We start from the raw sequence: 21,445 nt of genomic DNA, 5'->3' as shown, positions 1-21,445 counted from the left end.
TGCTATCTCATACAACAGCCACCTCAGCAGCGCCTGACGGTGCTATCCCATACAACAGCCACCTCAGCAGCGCCTGACGGTGCTATCCCATACAACAGCCCACCTCAGCAGCGCCTGACAGTGATATCCCATACAACAGCCCACCTCAGCAGCGCCTGATGGTGCCATCCTACACAACAGCCCACCTCAGCAGCGCCTGACGGTGCTATCCCATACAACAGCTCACCTCAGCAGCGCCTGACGGTGCTATCCCATACAACAGCTCACCTCAGCAGCGCCTGACGGTGCTATCCCATACAACAGCTCACCTCAGCAGCGCCTGATGGTGCTATCCTACACAACAGCTCACCTCAGCAGCGACTGACGGTGCTATCCTACACAACAGCTCACCTCAGCAGCACCTGATGGTGCTATCCTACACAACAGCTCACCTCAGCAGCGCCTGATGGTGCTATCCTACACAACAGCTCACCTCAGCAGCGCCTGACGGTGCCATCCTACACAACAGCTCACCTCAGCAGTTTATAAAACACCAGGGAAACTCATTGGTAATTCTTTTGGGTGAACGGACGATAACGGAGTGGGGGGGAGGGGAAATCTTAAAACAAACCAGTAAACCAGTCTCTCCAAGCTGACGATGATTTTTGGAAAACAGACGAACTACAATGGGAAATCAGTATTAAAGTGACCCAATATACACGACAAGAGTTGAAGACGAGCGAACGTCAAGGGGAACTGCAGACATTAAATGCAAACGAAACACTCTGGAAAAAAAAGACAAAATTTACGTTCAAAGTTGCCGATTCACTGCTAGAAATTATCGTACGTTGGGAAATGAAGATCAGGATTCTCGCGCATGCTCACGCACTCGTTATATACGTGAAAATGCGCACGTGTGTGCAGCTTCAATAGTAGTTACGAATTAAACTCTGGAGGCCCTGACCTGTGAATCGACCCCCTGCAAGGACAATTAGGCGAGGACATTAAAAGACGCATGATCATACTCACAGGTTCAACACAGGTCCATCAAAACAATCACAGGTACAACACCGGTCTCTCGGAACAATCACAGGTACAACACCGGTCTCTCGGAACAATCACAGGTACAACACCGGTCTCTCGGAACAATCACAGGTACAACACCGGTCTCTCGGAACAATCACAGGTACAACACCGGTCTCTCGGAACAATCACAGGTACAACACCGGTCTCTCGGAACAATCACAGGTACAACACCGGTCTCTCGGAACAATCACAGGTACAACACCGGTCTCTCGGAACAATCACAGGTACAACACCGGTCTCTCGGAACAATCACAGGTACAACACCGGTCTCTCGGAACAATCACAGGTACAACACCGGTCTCTCGGAACAATCACAGGTACAACACACACCCCAGAGTTCTCTTACTGGGGGGGGGGAGACAACCCCTGAATAGAACACATCTACAGCACATAAAACCTACCAAGAGTGAATATGCAGACAGGATAAAAGAGTGCACATCTTGTGGACAAAACGGAAAGGATATCAAAGCAATGAAGCAAGTAGACCCCCGTCTGGTCAACAAAGACTAATACATGAAAGTCTTGAGCCAGACAAACACCTTCTTGGAAACACAATAGTCACAGAAAAAAACACCAACTCTTACACAGTGACAGCCATATTATAGAGGTAGCATGAGTGTGTTACTAGTTATCAAAGGTACCTGTCGATAAACACTTGGCCTGTTGTTGTTGTTGGTGTGTGTGTGTGTGTGTGTGTGTGTGTGTGTGTGTGTGTGTGTGTGTGTGTGTGTGTGTGTGTGTGTGTGTGTGTGTGTGTGTGTGTGTGTGTGTGTGTGTCATCTTAACACAGAGAAGCCACAGAGAGACAGGAGTGTGGGCTGGGGGCGGCCAATAGATCAATAGCTTGCTGGTGGATGGTGCAGTGTGAAATATTCATGAGCACATATGATCCTTGGCGAGATGTGTGTGTGTTTTGCCGCCTCCCTATCACCACCACCACCTGCCTCCCTATCACCACCACCAACCTCCCTATCACCACCACCACCACCTGCCTCCCTATCACCACCACCAGCCACCCGATCACCACCACCACCACCACCTGCCTCCCTATCACCACCACCTGCCTCCCTATCACCACCACCACCACCTGCCTCCCTATCACCACCACCACCACCAGCCTCCCTATCACCACCACCACCACCACCTGCCTCCCTATCACCACCACCACCACCACCTGCCTCCCTATCACCACCACCACCACCTGCCTCCCTATCACCACCACCACCACCTACCTCCCTATCACCACCACCACCACCTACCTCCCTATCACCACCACCACCACCTACCTCCCTATCACCACCACCACCACCTGCCTCCCTAATCAGTCCCTCAGCCTAGGCTGAGGGACTGATTACTTCATATTCCACTATTTACTGTATATATTTATATGATGTCCATGTATTGTACTGATAAAGCCACTGGATGACGAAACGTCTACAAGATACCCAGATGTTGGACATGTGTCTTATTTACCAACACCAGGATACCTCTATTATGAATACATTTCAAGTCATTATAGATACCCTGGTCACAGACCGGGCCGCGGGGGCGTTGACCCCCGGAACTCTCTCCAGGTAAACTTCAGGTGATACCCAAGTGTTGAACACATGTTGTGAACATGATGATACTGTATACATCATTGTAATGTTACCTGTCAGCCAGGTTGTGGTGACTATGAATGACTGCTGCCGCACTGACAGTCTAACTGACCTGGAAACCTCAAGGAGATAGCTGGGTATCACTTGGGTACCCCAAGTGGAACTACCCACTCACTTTTAATGACATCCCTCGAGTATACAAGTGTGACTGATGGTATAAACCTTGTTGACAGATACTCTCAAATTTGTTTAGAAAGACACGTGAGTAAACATTAGGTCATCTACCAGAAAACGTTTCGGTCTTGGGACCTTGATTACTTCTATCAATGAAAATTATACATAATATAAATATAAATATATAAATATATATGTCGTGCCGAATAGGCAAAACTTGCTATTTTGGCTTAAATAGCAACGCTCTTCTTGCCGAATAAGGTAAGCGAAAATTTGTGTATGCAATAATTTCGCAAAAATAATTTTGAACCTAACGATAAAAAATATATTTCATTGTGTTTATCATTAAATTACTGTAAACTTATCTACAATATATTTAGTTGGATTAAGCTAAATTAAACTGCGCTTGTTATAACATGGTTAGGTAAGTTTTCTAAGGTTCTTTTGGTACTAAATTAATTTTTACATTAACATAAATGAAAAAAATATATATCTTTAAACGTATAAGAGAAAATTTTAGAAAGAACTTAACTTTAAACGAGTTCTTGCTAACTGACAAGTTATACCTATGAGGCACTATATATATATATATATATATATATATATATATATATATATATATATATATATATACACATTATATATATATATATATATATGTCGTGCCGAATATGTAAAACTGGTGAATTAGCAAGAACTCATATAAAAATAAGTCCTTTCCAAAATTTTCTCCTATACGTTTAAAGATATATTTTTTTCATTAACTTTAATGGAAAAAAATTTAATTTTGCTCCAAAAGGATCTTAGAAAACTTACCTAACCTTATTATAACAAGAACAATTTATTTTAGCCTAACCCAACTAAATATATTTTAGATTTGTTTACAATAATTTAATACTAAACAAACACAGTGAAATATATTTTTTTCGTTAGGTTCAGAATGATTTTGGCGAAATTATTGCATACACAAATTTTCACTTGTCCTATATGGCAAGATGAGCGTTGCTATTTAAGCCAAGATTGCAAGTTCTGCCTATTCGGCACGACATATATATATATATATATATATATATATATATATATATATATATATATATATATATATATATAACATAATATATATATACATATATATATATATTACATATATATATATATTACATATATATATATATTATATATATATATATATATATATATATATATATATATATATATATATATATATATATATATAAATATATAAATATATATAATTATATATAGAGGTGTCACATCTCACTCTGTCTATATATACTCTCTCTTTAACCTGTGTGTTAGAAGTGATCAGGCTCCCAGGACCGAAACGTTTTCTTACAATACACAAATAACCAGCACATAGAAGAGAGGAGCTTGCAACGACGTTTCGGTTCTACTTGGACCATTTACAAAGTCACACTGAAACGTCGTCGTAAGCTCCTTTCTTCTATGTACGGGTCATTTGTGTATCGTCCCAGTCACGGTATTGTGCCTTTTTTATCTGCTTCCTAACAAATATGTACCGGTGTTTGCCCACGTGGCTGTGTAAACCAAGTGTAACTGCAGCAGGTTGTGTCCTCTTCCCAGAGTGTGACACCTGGGAGGTCCCCAGTGAGAACTGTCTCCACCTGACCATGGAGTAGGACCTCAAGACAAGCCTGGAACCTTTCACCAGGTATACGCAACACTAAGTGTATACACACCAGACCTACACAAGTGACCGCCACCATCACTTCGACAATACCTGTACATGGCTGTAGAGATTATCACTCCCCGAGGCCTGACCCTTTACCAGGCCTCGTTGTTGACGTGGATAGCGAGGCTGTGGTGTGCTGACTGCGGCAGTGCAGTCAGCACACCACCGTCAAGCTCGTCAGAAATAACCTGTCACTTCACTCCACGCATTTATCAGTCTCTCAGCAGCTATAATTTTCCTGCAGACGTCCGATAATGGTGCGAAACTAGTAGCTCTGATTCCAGGAAAAGCATGAAGGCCCCCCCCCACACTCTTGAAGGATGCGATTTGGAAGAAATATCAGAAAGTGTAGCGAAAAATCACCTTGTTTAATGCCCGACGTTGTGTTCCGAATTATTTTTGCGAAATTATTGCATACACAAATTTTTGCTTGCCTTATTCGGCAAGAAGAACGTTGCTATTTCAGCCAAAATAGCAAGTTTTACCTATTCGGCACGACACACACACACAACCCTGTCATACAAACATTAATCCCTTACCTGGAGGTTATTCCGGGGATCAACGCCCCCGCGGCCCGGTCCATGACCAGGCCTCCCGATGGATCAGGGCCTGATCAACCAGGCTGTTACTGCTGGCCGCACGCAGTCCGACGTATGAGCCACAGCCCGGCTGATCCGGCACTGACTTTAGGTATCTGTCCAGCTCTCTCTTGAAGGCAGCCAGGGGTTTATTGGCAATTCCCCTAATGCTTGATGGGAGGCTGTTGAACAGTTTTGGGCCCCGGACACTTATGGTGTTTTCTCTTAGTGTACCAATGGCGCCCCTACTTTTTATTGGCGGCATTTTGCATCGCCTGCCCAGTCTTTTACTTTCGTAGGGAGTGATTTCTGTGTGCAGATTTGGGACCATTCCTTCCAAGATTTTCCAAGTGTAGATTATGATATATCTCTCCCTCCTGCGTTCCAACGAGTACAAGTCAAGTGCTTCCAAGCGTTCCCAGTAGTTAAGGTGCTTGACAGAACTTATACGTGCAGTAAAGGATCTCTGTACACTCTCTAGATCTGCGATTTCACCTGCTTTGAATGGAGATGTTAATGTACAGCAGTATTCCAGCCTAGAGAGAACAAGTGATTTGAAAAGGATCATCATGGGCTTGGCATCTCTCGTTTTGAAAGTTCTCATTATCCATCCTATCATTTTCTTTGCACGTGCGATCGTGGCACTGTTGTGATCCTTGAAAGTGAGATCCTCAGACATTACTACTCCCAGGTCCCTTACATTATTTTTCCGCTCTATTGTATGGCCGGAGTCAGTAGTATACTCTGTTCTAGTTATTATCTCCTCCAGTTTTCCTTAGCGGAGTAGTTGGAATTTATCCTCATTGAACTTCATATTGTTTACCGTTGCCCACTGGAAAACTTTGTTTATATCTTCTTGGAGGTTAACCGCGTCCTCAGCAGATGACAGCCTCATGCAGATCCTAGTATCATCCGCAAAGGATGATACGGTGCTGTGGTGTGTATCTCTGTTTATGTCTGATATGAGGATAAGGAATAAGATGGGGGCGAGTACTGTGCCTTGTGGAACAGAGCTCTTCACTATGGCAGCCTCCGATTTAACTCTGTTGACCACTACTCTTTGTGTTCGATTTGTTAGGAAGTTGAAGATCCATCTCCCCACTTTCCCAGTTATTCCTTTAGCACGTATTTTATGGGCTATTACGCCATGATCGCATTTGTCAAATGCTTTTGCAAAGTCTGTGTATATTACATCTGCATTCTGATTTTCTTCCAGTGCATCTATATACTATTAGTGGCTGGTGACCGCTAGTCATATGCAGTAGTCACGTGAAGCGCTAAAACTGTAGGGGGGTCACATTCCACCTGGGAAATAGGAGATACTCAAGTTTGATTTATGGGAAGAGTTGCTCAATTTTTTTTCTAACACTGGTGGCAGCACCTGACTGTAGTGGCAGCACCTGACAGTGGTGGCAGCACCTGACTGTGGTGGCAGCACCTGACTGTGGTGGCAGCACCTGACAGTGGTGGCAGCACCTGACTGTGGTGGCAGCACCTGACTGTGGTGGCAGCACCTGACTGTGGTGGCAGCACCTGACTGTAGTGGCAGCACCTGACTGTAGTGGCAGCACCTGACTGTGGTGGCAGCACCTGACTGTGGTGGCAGCACCTGACTGTGGTGGCAGCACCTGACTGTGGTGGCAGCACCTGACTGTGGTGGCAGCACCTGACTGTGGTGGCAGCACCTGACTGTGGTGGCAGCACCTGACTGTGGTGGCAGCACCTGACTGTGGTGGCAGCACCTGACTGTGGTGGCAGCACCTGACAGTGGTGGCAGCACCTGACTGTAGTGGCAGCACCTGACAGTGGTGGCAGCACCTGACTGTGGTGGCAGCACCTGACTGTGGTGGCAGCACCTGACTGTGGTGGCAGCACCTGACTGTGGTGGCAGCACCTGATTGTGGTGGCAGCACCTGACTGTTGTGGCAGCACCTGACTGTGGTGGCAGCACCTGACAGTGGTGGCAGCACCTGACAGTGGTGGCAGCACCTGACTGTGGTGGCAGCACCTGACTGTGGTGGCAGCACCTGACTGTGGTGGCAGCACCTGACAGTGGTGGCAGCACCTGACAGTGGTGGCAGCACCTGACAGTGGTGGCAGCACCTGACAGTGGTGGCAGCACCTGACAGTGGTGGCAGCACCTGACAGTGGTGGCAGCACCTGACTGTGGTGGCAGCACCTGACAGTGGTGGCAGCACCTGACAGTGGTGGCAGCAGTCCCGGGGGTCGTACAACTGCCACCATCTCTAACCCTCCAGTTACTCACAATACACAGATTATCCGGTAACAATATTCTGACACTTACGACACTTGCATCACCCACTGGCACTTTTAATGCAGTGTCATACAATCAATTATCAAGTCCCCTGTTATCCACTTTTAAATTTCATTACACTTCACTCTCCTATATCAACCTCCCATCATCCACCCGTCACTATTACCTCAACTTATCTGATAAAATCACCTTGTCCAGATTAAATTATACCTGTGACCTATTTCTAGGGCGTTCCCCCGCCTCCCCCCCCCTTGTCGAAACCTTGTTACAGGTCAGGCGCCCCAGTTGACTGGCTGTTCAACCATACTGTGGATGTTAGCGGTCCGCTGGTCATTTCAATTCTTTTGGCAGAGAATTTACACAATATGCAAACGTGTCCACGTTTTTTCACATTCCTTCTACATGCTGCTGACATTTTTCTGTGAGGAATTATTTTCCATTTTTTTTCACTATTCACATTTTACTTTTCATACAATATCTCACAGCTTTCATTTTTTTTTTTTTTTGATAGTTTTTAATTTTTATCAGTTCAAGCGGGAAAGTTTTTTTAAATTAACGCCATCTGTCCATTCAATTCTTCCTTCAATAATTTATGTTCCTTCTCAAAGAATATAAAGTGTCCACTTTTAAATGGCTTTAAATAATTTAGACTTTTCTCTTTCCATTAAGTGTATCTGATCAGTTTATTTCTACCCAGGAAGCTCGGCCTGAGTCCCGGCTTGCTTTTATATTTAACCAGGCTGTTGCTATTAGTGGCAAGCTGGCCCACGTAGCCAGCACAGTCTGGTTGATCTAGCACTTGGTTGGAAATGCTTGCCCAGTTTCCTCTTGAAGACTTTTACACTAGTAGCAACAATGTTTCTGATATCTTCTGATAAGATGTTGCAAAGTCTGTGACCACGGATGTTGATACAACGTTGCCTTATTGTACTTATGGTGCCCTTGATTTTCCCTGGGTCTATTTTACACTATCTCACTTCAGTACGTTTGGGACCAGGTCCTCTCACATCTTCCAAGTCTCTATTATCACTGGTATATCAGTTGTGCATTCCGGGTATCATCGCTCCCGCGGCCCGAACTCTGACTAAGCCTCCTGGTTGATGTCCTGATCAGTCAGGCTGTTCTCAGTTTTTAGCTGCAACACGTGACTAAATACGAGAAGTCCCTTACGCGCACACCATCCCCCCCACACACACTATACACGCTACATACTCCATCAGTCTTAGTTTAAAGCCTCACTAATGATTTTGATAATTTTATACAATACAATTCAGATATGTCACCAAATCACCACCACCCCTTACTAACCAACCATCACCATCAATAACCACACTGCCAACCAACCATCACCAAACAACCAGCAACTATACTAACCACCACTACCAACCAACCACCACTACCAGCCAACCATCACCAAACAACCAGCAACTATACTAACCACCACTACCAACCAACCATCACCAAACAACCAGCAACTATACTAACCACCACTACCAACCAACCATCACCAAACAACCAGCAACTATACTCACCACCACTACCAACCAACCATCACCAAACAACCAGCAACTATACTAACCACCACTACTAACCATCACCAAACAACCAGCAACTATACTAACCACCACTACCAACCAACCATCACCAAACAACCAGCAACTATACTAACCACCACTACCAACCAACCATCACCAAACAACCAGCAACTATACTAACCACCACTACCAACCAACCATCACCAAACAACCAGCAACTATACTAACCACCACTACCAACCAACCATCACCAAACAACCAGCAACTATACTAACCACCACTACCAACCAACCATCACCAAACAACCAGCAACTATACTAACCACCACTACCAACCAACCATCACCAAACAACCAGCAACTATACTAACCACCACTACCAACCAACCATCACCAAACAACCAGCAACTATACTAACCACCACTACCAACCAACCATCACCAAACAACCAGCAACTATACTAACCACTACTACCAACCAACCATCACCAAACAACCAGCAACTATACTAACCACCACTACCAACCAACCATCACCAAACAACCAGCAACTATACTAACCACCACTACCAACCAACCACCACTACCAACCAACCATCACCAAACAACCAGCAACTATACTAACCACCACTACCAACCAACCATCACCAAACAACCAGCAACTATACTAACCACCACTACCAACCAACCATCACCAAACAACCAGCAACTATACTAACCACCACTACCAACCAACCATCAACAAACAACCGTCCCATCCCCCCTCCCACACCGTCACATTCACTCCCATCCTTTCCCTTAACCATTAATTCCACATTTTTCCCCCACCCTTCGTCCCCTTTCCACTCTTAATTTCATTCCCATTTCGTATATCCCCTCTCCCCCCCCATTCCCCTTCTTATTCTCCAGAGGAGGCTAAGGGACAAAACCCACCGAAGAAGATTCACCCTTAAAACAGGGTGCTAAGAAGGTCCAAAAAACCATTGTCTTGTTCAAGATTCCTGCCTTTTCAGTCTTTCTTTGTGAGGATGCCGAGAAGCACTTTCTTGTCTGACTTTAACGAGTCTCTCATTGTTCTTTTGCCAGGGAGCGATGGAAAGCTGGGAGAGGGGTGAGAAAAGGACGGGGGGATGAGAAAAAGGGGGAGAGATGAGAAGGGAGGGAGGAATGAGGAAAACTGAGGGAGGAGTGGGCGAGAGAAAGCGAGGTGGTGATGGAAGGAGGAGTGGAAATAAAGGAACTGGAGTGGTGAGAGAAGACAGGCTTGATAGAGCAGTGGGAGGACGGGATGAGGAATGGGGGGGGGGTAAGGATGAGGAACGGGGCAGGGTAAAGGAACGAGGAAGGTAGGACCAAGGCAGAAGGAAGAAAGGTAGGTGCGAAGGCAGGACGAAGGAGAGGTGAGGGTTGTGACACCATCAGAACACTGCCACAACCTGGAGGTTACCTGGAGGTTATTCCGGGGATCAACGCCCCCGCGGCCCGGTCCATGACCAGGCCTCCCGATGGATCAGGGCCTGATCAACTAGGCTGTTACTGCTGGCCGCACGCAGTCCAACGTACGAGCCACAGCCCGGCTGATCCGGCACTGACTTTAGGTATCTGTTCAGCTCTCTCTTGAAGGCAGCCAGGGGTTTATTGGCAATTCCCCTAATGCTTGATGGGAGGCTGTTGAACAGTTTTGGGCCCCGGACACTTATGGTGTTTTCTCTTAGTGTACCAATGGCGCCCCTACTTTTTATTGGGGGCATTTTGCATCGCCTGCCCAGTCTTTTACTTTCGTAGGGAGTGATTTCTGTGTGCAGATTTGGGACCATTCCTTCCAAGATTTTCCAAGTGTAGATTATGATATATCTCTCCCTCCTGCGTTCCAACGAGTACAAGTCAAGTGCTTCCAAGCGTTCCCAGTAGTTAAGGTGCTTGACAGAACTTATACGTGCAGTAAAGGATCTCTGTACACTCTCTAGATCTGCGATTTCACCTGTTTTGAATGGAGATGTTAATATACAGCAGTATTCCAGCCTAGAGAGAACAAGTGATTTGAAAAGGATCATCATGGGCTTGGCATCTCTCGTTTTGAAAGTTCTCATTATCCATCCTATCATTTTCTTTGCACGTGCGATCGTGGCACTCTTGTGATCCTTGAAAGTGAGATCCTCAGACATTACTACTCCCAGGTCCCTTACATTATTTTTCCGCTCTATTGTATGGCCGCAATCCGCAAAGGATGATACGGTGCTGTGGTGTACATCTCTGTTTATGTCTGATATGAGGATAAGGAATAAGATGGGGGCGAGTACTGTGCCTTGTGGAACAGAGCTCTTCACTATGGCAGCCTCCGATTTAACTCTGTTGACCACTACTCTTTGTGTTCGATTTGTTAGGAAGTTGAAGATCCATCTCCCCACTTTCCCAGTTATTCCTTTAGCACGTATTTTATGGGCTATTACGCCATGATCGCATTTGTCAAATGCTTTTGCAAAGTCTGTGTATATTACATCTGCATTCTGATTTTCTTCCAGTGCATCCAAGGCCATGTCATAGTGATCCAGTAGTTGTGAGAGGCAGGAGCGACCTGCCCTGAACCCATGTTGCCCTGGATTGTGCAGATTTTGGGAATCCAGGTGATTTGCAATCCTGCTTCTTAGCACTCTTTCAAAGATTTTTATGATGTGGGACGTCAGAGCTATTGGTCTATAGTTCTTAGCTAATGCTTTGCTGCCACCTTTATGGAGTGGGGCTATATCTGTTGTTTTAAGTGACTGTGGAATTTCACCCATGTCCAAGCTCCTCCTCCATAGTGCACTTAGGGCACGCGAGAGGGGCTTCTTGCAGTTCTTAATGAAAACAGAGTTCCACGAGTCTGGGCCCGGGGCTGAGTGCATAGGCATGTTGTCAATGGCTTTTTCGAAATCTATCGGAGTTAGGGTAATGTCGGAAATCTGGCATACATTTATGGAGTTTTGAGGCTCATTCATGAAGAAATCATTTGGGTCGTCGATCCTCAGACCGATTAGTGGTTCACTAAACAGAGTCGTACTGGGATTTCAATATTTCACTCATTTCCTTGTTGTCATCTGTGTAAGTCCCATCCTGTCTGAGTAAGGGCCCGATACTAGATATGGTATTTGCCTTGTTTTTGGCATATGAAAAGAAATATTTTGAATTTCTTTCAATTTCACTAATAGCTTTAAGCTCCTCCTGCCTCTCCTGGTTCCTGTAAGAGTCATTTAGCTTCAGTTCGATAGTTTCCACTTCCCTGGTCAGCGCCTCCTTTCGTGTATCAGATATTCTAGCACTCCTGAAGAGCTCAGTGACTCTTCGTCGTCTTCTGTAGAGGGAGCGTCTTTTTCTCTCCAGTTTACTCCTGCTCTTCTTCTTTCTTAGGGGAATATGCCTAGAACATGCTTCGGCTACCAGGAAGTTGATCCTTTCAAGGCACTGGTTTGGATCCATGTCATTTAAGACATCTTCCCAACATGTTTCGTTTAGGACATGGTTTACCTGGTCCCAGTTGATGTTCTTGTTGTTGAAATTGTATTTTGTGAAGACACCTTCACAGGTACATGCATTCTGCTGTTCAGGACCCCTATGCATGTACGTCTGGACTTAGATTAGATTGTGATCGGAATTAGTTGTTTTTGATATTCTTATGTCTCTTATCAGGTCCTCATTATTTGTGAAGATAAGGTCAAGTATGTTTTCTAGTCTTGTTGGCTCCACTATCTGCTGGCTTAAGGTGTGTTTTTCGCAGAGACTTAGTAGCTCATGTGTGTGTGACCTTTCATCTGCGCTACCTCCGGGGATTGTTTCAGCTATAACATTATTTGCTACATTCTTCCATTTTGTATGCCTTAGGTTGAAATCAGCAAGCAGTAAGATGTTTGGGGATGGAGCTGGAAGGTTTTCCGAACAGTAATCGATTTTCAGTAGCTGTTCCTTGAACTGTTGTGAGGTTGCATCTGGTGGCTTGTATACAGCCACAATGACTAGGTTTTGGTTCTCGATCTTTGATAGAACTTCAACTACCTCATTTGTGGTGTTCAGCAACTCCGTGCAGATAAGGGACTCTTTGACATACAGGCCAACCCCCCCTTGTTGCCTGTTTTTTCTGTCGCATCTAAAAAGGTTGTAACCACTTATCCATATTTCACTGTCAAAGTGATCTTTTGTGTGAGTCTCTGTGAAGGCTGCAAACATTGCATTAGACTCCACTAGAAGTCCACTGATAAAAGGTATTTTGTTGTTGGTGGATGGCTTAAGGCCCTGTATATTAGCAAATATGAACGAGGTTGTATTCTGTGTTTGTTGGGGGGATTTTGTTATTGGCATCAGTAGTTGTAATTCTGGAGGGCCATGAGTGGCCACTGGCTGCGCCTCCAGTCCAACAAGGCTCCAAGGTGGTGGACTATTTTTGTTATTTCCTTCCATTTTCTTTTTTCGTTTCCTGCCACTAAAAAATCACCTGGAGTTGGGTTGTCGTAGCTACTATTGTTTGTCTTATGGGGTCTGTGCCTCCTGGTCCCTTTTAGATGGTATGCAGGGCACTCGATGTTGTAACACTGCTTCTGGAGGACCGAGGAGTGGCACATTTTTGGGTGAAAGAAAGTACAGGAAGAAGAACGACACACTCCTTTAGACAGGAGGTCGCTACATTTTTTGGGATGGTCAAAGTTGCATGTCCCATTTTTTTCCCCTGTTATTCCATGCTTACAGATGCCCCAAGCATAATATTTGCACAAATTCACCTTTGGTTGAGAATTGTTGGGAGGTGTGTTGTCAATTTCTGCAGGTTCTGGGACTGCACTATAATCCTCAGTATCCAAGCCAGGGCCACCCCGTCCTGGATTCCATCTACTTTCCCCAGTAGAGGAAGAAGGAGGAGACTCTTCTCCAACATCTGTACTGTGGGCCACGGTCTTGTGCAATGATGGTTGTATATTTACTGTTTTTGTGGTGGTTTGGGTAGTGTCCCTAGGAGAGTCTGGGCTGGCAGTAAGGCTGGGGGCTGGGTCTGGGTCAGCACTGAGGCTGGGAGGTGGGGCTGGGTCTGGGTCAGCGGCTGGGCCTGGGCCAGCACCAGCACTGTGGGTATTAGTGCTATGACTGGGGGAGCCTGGGGCAGCACCAGCACTGTGGGTATTGGTGCTATGCCTGGGGGAGCCTGGGCCAGCACCAGCACTGTGGGTATTAGTGCTATGACTGGGGGATGGGTCTGGCTTAGCACCATGTGGGTGACTAGATAGTTTCGAGTCATCTGTTGTGGTATGGACATTCTGCATTTTTTGATACACTATCTCTTGCTCCCATGTTTTATATATTTTTGGTAGACTATCCAAGAGGTCATCCTTGTTTTCTTGATTATTTTTATCATTTATTACTCTCCTTAGTACCTTTCTGATACCTGCCCAAAGTTCCACATCTTTATTGCACAACCAGAAGCACCTTACTAGTATGAGGTCATTTTTTGAGGCTGTATTTAGTCTAGTACAAGAGATATGGTGTTTGGAAGAGCATAGGTTGCATGTGATTCTGGATTTCCTTCCAAGGATTTTTTTACATGTCCCACAGATATGCTGTGCTGACATCCTGTCTGTATCCTACTACACTGTATGCCACGGAAGAAAACTGATTTCCACTTTACCTTTCTCTTGCTGGTGCCAGTAATATGCAAGATGTATTTATACGAACCAAGTTTGCAGTAGGGTGGGTGGTGGGTGTAGGGTGGGTGGTGGTGCAGGGTGGGTGGTGGGTGTAGGGTGGGTGGTGGGTGCAGGGTGGGTGTGAGCCGGCAGACTTGCCCACACTGCCACACTCAACAGTTTAAATTCTTCAAAACTAAACCACTCAAATACAATAACAAACCTTATTAAACCTGGCTATTATTAAAACAATACTAAACCTGACTTACAAAAAAATCATTCACGCCAGAAGATCCCTATAATGTCTCCAAAGTCTCTACAGACTCTACTGCTGGGAGGCAGTTGAACAGTCTGGAACCCCTGACACTTATTGTGTTGTCTCTTATCGTGCTAGTGGCACCCCTACTTTTCATTGGGGGGATGTTGCGTCGTCTGCAGTCGTTTTGCTTTCGTAGGGAGTGATTTTCGTGTGCAAGTTTGGTACGAATCCCTCTAGGATTTTTGAAGTGTATATAATCATGTATCTCTCCCTCCTGCGTTCCAGGGAGTACAGGTTTAGGAACTTCAAGCGTTCCCAGTAAATGAGGTGTTTTATCGCAGTTATGAGTGCCGTGAAGGTTCTCTGTACATTTTCTAGGTCAGCAATTTCACCTGCCTTATAAGCAATATATATTTCCCCAAGGAAATCGTGTTGATGGTAGGCCTGGAGGCCTAACTCAACGGAGAGTCGAACGAGGAGATAAGTTCCACCTCATTATCCCCGGAACACCAGCGTCAAACTCCACCTCTGAGATGCATTACAAATTAGTGATTTTCTTTTATGCCTGACAATATCTTATTACATATAAGAACCGCGAACAAGCGATATAAGATGCAAGACAACCACAGGGGGAGTTGAATGATAGCTCTAGGTCTTTCGTGTTGCAATAAACACATCCGGAGCTTGCAATGTAGCAGATTCATTCAGAGGGACGCTCTTGCTGGCTCTCTTCCTCATTTCTACAACACTGCACACTCCTCATGTGTTGACTGCAACACGAAAGGCCTAGAGCTATCATTCAACTCCCCCTGTGGTTGTTTTGCTTTTTATTACAACTACATTTTCATTTTTTTGTACCGTATAAAAAGAAAAAAAATTAAACACATCCACTGATATACCTTTGATGAGTTTCAAGAGTCTACTCCCAGAGCCCGGCCATGGTCCAGGCTCGTCTGGTGCGAGCCTGGCTGTTGCTGCTGGCGGCCTGCTGGCCCACATACCCACCACAGCCTGGTTGATCTGGCACCTTGTGAAGATACTTGTCCAGTTTTAACCGTTTCTACACTCACCTGTGATATACCTGCGCCCTGTTTTAAGTGTTCTACCGTAGCTGCTCGAGGTCTTACGACCCTACTGACCACATGGTGATTTATGGAACTTTAGCCTGACACTTGAACAGGAGGGCAACCAGGGGAGATATAATAACATACAAAATACTAAAAAGCATTAAATAATGTAGATAAGGAGAGACTGACATGCTTGGAGACAGGTATGGTGAATATCGTGAGGCCGTCTCCACCAATCACAGCAGCGGTACTAAGCGCAAGATCGGAAGACCGCCTCCACCAATCGGAGGTTGAGGCACGCTCACGCGACAGCTTAACCAACCAATCCCGCTGGCGCTCCCGGACGCGCGAGCAGTGGTCTCTACCAATCACAGACCTACTGTCATCACCTCAGCCTTTTTTCGCCAATTGTCTCAGACCTCGAGAATCACGCAATTTATACCTTGAAATGGTACAAAAGGGTTGATAAAACTTCCATTGTGGTGATCACTACCCTCACCTCAACCACTTAAACTATCACCAACTACTACCAACCACCACGACTAACTCAACCACCTACACTACCCCCAACCCCACCACCTCAACCACCTAAAGTTTCACCATCAATTACTACCAACCACCACTACTTCAACCACTATCTACACTATCACCAGAACCACCAACTCCATCCTAACCACCACCACTAACAACGATTTCTTGATAGTTGTGACAGGATCCACAGGCATAACACCAGACACAAACATCTCTATGACATTCCCCGTGTTCGACTAAACCTTTGCAAAAATTCAATGTATTTGAAAGGACCTAAAATCTGGAACACCCTACATGAAAACTCTAGAACTGCAGACACATTCATCACTTTCAAAACTACAGTTAGAAAACATCTTATCTCCCTGATCCACCCCGACAACTAACCTGGTGGTTCACAATTACACTCACTCACCCACTGACTATAAACCCAGAGATACTAATCTTAATCTTAAAATAATAAATCCTAACTAGTCATAAGTTTGCCTATGATACTCAAATATAGACACCTTGTATTGTGCCAAAACAAAAGCATTCACATTGTTAAACTCACAAATTATGATGTAGTCACTTAGCCTTAATACCATAATCTGTAAGAATTTAATGTTAAGAATTAATCTAAGTCTACTCGAAATGCCTAGCCATGCTAGGTGTCCTAGTGGCCCCCTCTGTAATTAGTATTTTAAAACATGTAAACCACAAAACACCCAAAACCTGTAAACCCCACATTGTAAGCATTATAGAGAATAAACTTGAATTGAATTGAATTGAATTGGACTACTTCCAACAGCCACCACCACTACAAACTACCACCATCACTGTCCTCGCCACAACCACCACTTCCGTCTACGTGATGACTCTTAATTAACTCACATAACACAGTCAAGAAAACGTTCACAAAAATGTTCCATATTCTAGCCTGGTTCACCCTGCACATACTAAACTTACCACACGCACAGTCTTGTACACGCACCTTGCACACACGCACCCTCTACACACGCACAATCTTGTACACGCACCTTGCACACACGCACCCTGTACCCACGCAATCTTGTACACGCACTGTCTTGTACACACACCCTGTACACAAGCACACAGTCTTAGGCATACACTTTCAATCCCAGGATATTTATACAAGACAGAACTGTACCATTATGACCACTAAACATCTAACACTATCTCCTCAAATCGTTTTACAAATACACTGTTCCAGCAAGTATAGATTTCACGTATACTTCAAGCCAAAAGAGTTAGGCCAGATTAGCAGACACAGGATCGAGCCTTCATCACTGTACCGACCCACCCAGATTTATTAACATTCCTCATTAACCTTCAAATTACAATATATATATATATATATATATATATATATATATATATATATATATACTATATATATATATATATATATATATATATATATATATATGTCGTGCCGAATAGGCAGAACTTGCGATCTTGGCTTAAATAGCAACGCTCATCTTGCCATATAGGACAAGTGAAAATTTGTGTATGCAATAATTCCTAAAATCAAAATTCACTGAACCTAACGTAAAAAAATATATTTGATTGTGTTTGTTTAGTACTAAATTATTGTAAACGTATTTAAAATATATTTAGTTGGGTAGGCTAAAATAAATTGCTCTTGTTATAATAAGGTTAGGTAAGTTTTCTAAGATTCTTTTGGTGCAAAATTAAAATTTTTACATTAACATTAATGAAAAAAATATATCTTTAAACGTATAAGAGAAAATTTCAGAAAGGACTTAATTTTAGATGAGTTCTTGCTAATTGACCAGTTTTACATATTCAGCACGACATTATATATATATATATATATATATATATATATATATATATATATATATATATATATATATATATATATATATATATATAGCAACGCTCTTCTTGCCGAAAAATGCAAGCGAAAATTTGTGCATGCAATAATTTCTGAATCTAATGAAGAAATATTTCCTTGTGTGTATTAAAATTCTTTTAACTTGTCTAACACACATTTATTTGGATTCGGCTAAATTAAATTACGCTTGTTATAATAAGGTTAGGTAAGTTTTCTACGGTTATTTTGGTACAAAATCATTAATTTTTACATTAAGATAAATGAATATATCTAAACGCGTAAGATAAAATTTTAGAAAGGACTTAATTTTAAGAGTTCTTGCTAACTGACAAAGAGAAAGAGGGGGGGGGAGAGAGAGAGAGAGAGAGAGAGAGAGAGAGAGAGAGAGAGAGAAAGAGAGAAAGAGAGAGAGAGAGAGAGAGAGAGAGAGAGAGAGAGAGAGAGAAAGAGAGAAAGAGAGAAAGAGAGAGAGAGAGAGAGAAAGAGAGAGAAAGAGAAAGAGAGAGAGAGAGAGAGAGAGAGAGAGAGAGAGATACGGCATACCTACCGGTAATCCACCGTGGACTCATCGCCCGCCACGGCCACATTCCTGACCCCTCCCTCCCGAACGATGCCTTGATCGAATCAGGACGTTATTTCATAATTACTACTAATAATTTCTGCTTAAAAGCAATGTCAGCCAACTAGAGTAATGCGAAGAATTGTGTACTTACAATAAACTGCGGCTGTCAGGCAGAACCAAGTCAACCAGTCCATCATCTACACCTTACAACTCACCTGGAAATAAACAAATAGTTAGTACACGTACGTACCTGTAACGTGAGAGAGAGAGAGAGAGAGAGAGAGAGAGAGAGAGAGAGAGAGAGAAGAGAGAGAGAGAGAGAGAGAGAGAGAGAGAGAGAGAGAGAGAGAGAGAGAGAGAGTGAGTGTTTGTTTTACCATTTTGTGAATATGACAATAATAATGGTATACAATACCGACATATAAATGCATAAATATAAAACGCCTGGATATCTTTGTGAATAATGAAGATAAATAATGATCCCAGGTATTATACACTGAAGTGTGTTCAGTGTACCATCAACTGCCACCAGGGATCCACTCATCAATAAACCATTATTAAATTATTAATTAAAAAAAATTGGGTGTCTATAAAATTTAAAGCATTACAGCGTCTTGTTCCTGAAAGTTTCTCGATCCGAGGAGTTGGAGCTGCCCTCTCCTTCCTTAGATCAAAACAACCTTTCATTCCTCAGGTGGTGTACGACACCTCTGATGGGTTTCCAGGGTTTTCCTACTCACGGAGCCCGGTCATAGGCCAGGCTTGTCTGGTGCTCGCCTAGTCAACCAGACTGTTTGCTACTGGTGGCTCGCTGCCCCACACATCCATCACAGCCTGCTTGATCTGGCATTTTCGCCAAGCTTCCCCTCTTTAAAATTTCTACACTTGTCCAAGATGTGTTTCTAGTAAGATGCTGAATAGTCTGGGGCCACGGATGCTGATACAGCGTCCCCACTTTTCACTGGATTTATTTCACATTTCCGTATCTCTCACTCGCGTATGTTTGCACAGTATACACGTTTGGGACTTGACCCTCAAGCATCTTCCACGTATACATTATCAAGTATCTCCCCAGGTTTAGCTCTTCCCCACGACTATAGCAACGCTCAATTCTGCATGACCAACTTTGAGACATTTCTCAAATTCCTTAACCCACAAATATACATCAGCAGCTAAATTCATATTAAGAACAAATAAATTTGCCATAAATATATGCTGCAATATAGTCTGCCATATAACCAAGCATACAAATACGGAATAAAAAAAATAAATCACCAAAGGCCAAACATAATATCATTGTTGTTGTTTACCAATCAACAGCCTGGTTGATCAGGCTCTGATCCACCAGGAGGCCTGGTTACAGACCGGGCCGCGGGGGCGTTGACCCCCGGAACTCACTCCAGGTAATGAGAGTCACTCGGTACAACAAAATAAACACAAGGTTAATGCAAATTTTTCCAATATTAATTTTTATCCCGAATAATCAAGACTAGAAAATATTAAATTCCTTTGTAAATTGTTCTAAATTATGATAATTAATTTAATTTAAAGCTTATCAATGGTGTTTAGTCTACACTGAATTATTAAACACTTATTCATCTGGAAAAAAACAGTACTGTCATAGGTGGCACACTGCCACCTTGTGTCACAAGTGGCACACTGCCACCTTGTGTCACAAGTGGCACACTGCCACCTTGTGTCACAAGTGGCTGCCTGAATTCAATGGAAGCTGCTGTAACAGAAATGCAGAAGTGAAGGTTGACCCAACACGCACAAGCAATATCACAGGAAGTTGGGGGGAGGAAGGACTCACGAATCAATAAGACAGATCTGGAACAGGAAAGTTATGTGAATACTGATAAGACTGAGTAAATACCACGTTGATACTCTTACAATGCAAGAACTTCAGAGGATATTGCAAGGCATAATACAAATAATGCTGGTGTAATATACAGACACCCCGACACTCACTTGACGAAATGAGAGATGCTAGTTATTAAGGTGGATAAAGATGTTTAGAATCTGTCCGCATCAATTCTAAAAACACAGAACTAGGATAGTTTAATTTTAGTCAAACCATCTCACATCAGATTTATCTCTGAATATGTTTCGAGAATATGTCTCTTTTTACTAGCGAAGTCCGGCCATGGGTACCAGGCTTGTCTGGTGCTAGCCTGGTCAACCAGACTGCTACTGCTGGTGGCCTGCTGCCCACATATCCATCACAGTCTGGTTGATCTGGCACCTGAAGATACTTGTCCAATTTCCTCTTGAAGACTTTTACACTTGTCCCAGCAGTGTCTCTGGATATCTTCTGGTAAGATGTTGAATAGTCTGGGGCCACAAATGTTGCTACAATGTTCCCTTATTGTGCCCACGGCGCCCCTACTTGTCATTGGGTATACGTATTTTGCACTTCCATCTCCCTTACTCCAGTATGTTGCTACTGCAGTGTGCAGGTTTGGGACAAGTCCTAAAGTGCTTTCCAGGTATATATTATAATGAATTTCTCCTTCCTTCTGTGTGTGTGTGTGTGTGTGTGTGTGTGTGTGTGTGTGTGTGTATGTGTGTGTGTGTGTGTGTGTGTATAC

The sequence above is a fragment of the Cherax quadricarinatus genome, chromosome 76 (genome assembly GCF_038502225.1).
Source record: "Cherax quadricarinatus isolate ZL_2023a chromosome 76, ASM3850222v1, whole genome shotgun sequence".
Taxonomy (NCBI): Eukaryota; Metazoa; Arthropoda; class Malacostraca; order Decapoda; family Parastacidae; genus Cherax; species Cherax quadricarinatus.
The sequence above is the reverse complement of the archived record's forward strand: the minus strand, read 5'-3'. Positions refer to the sequence as shown.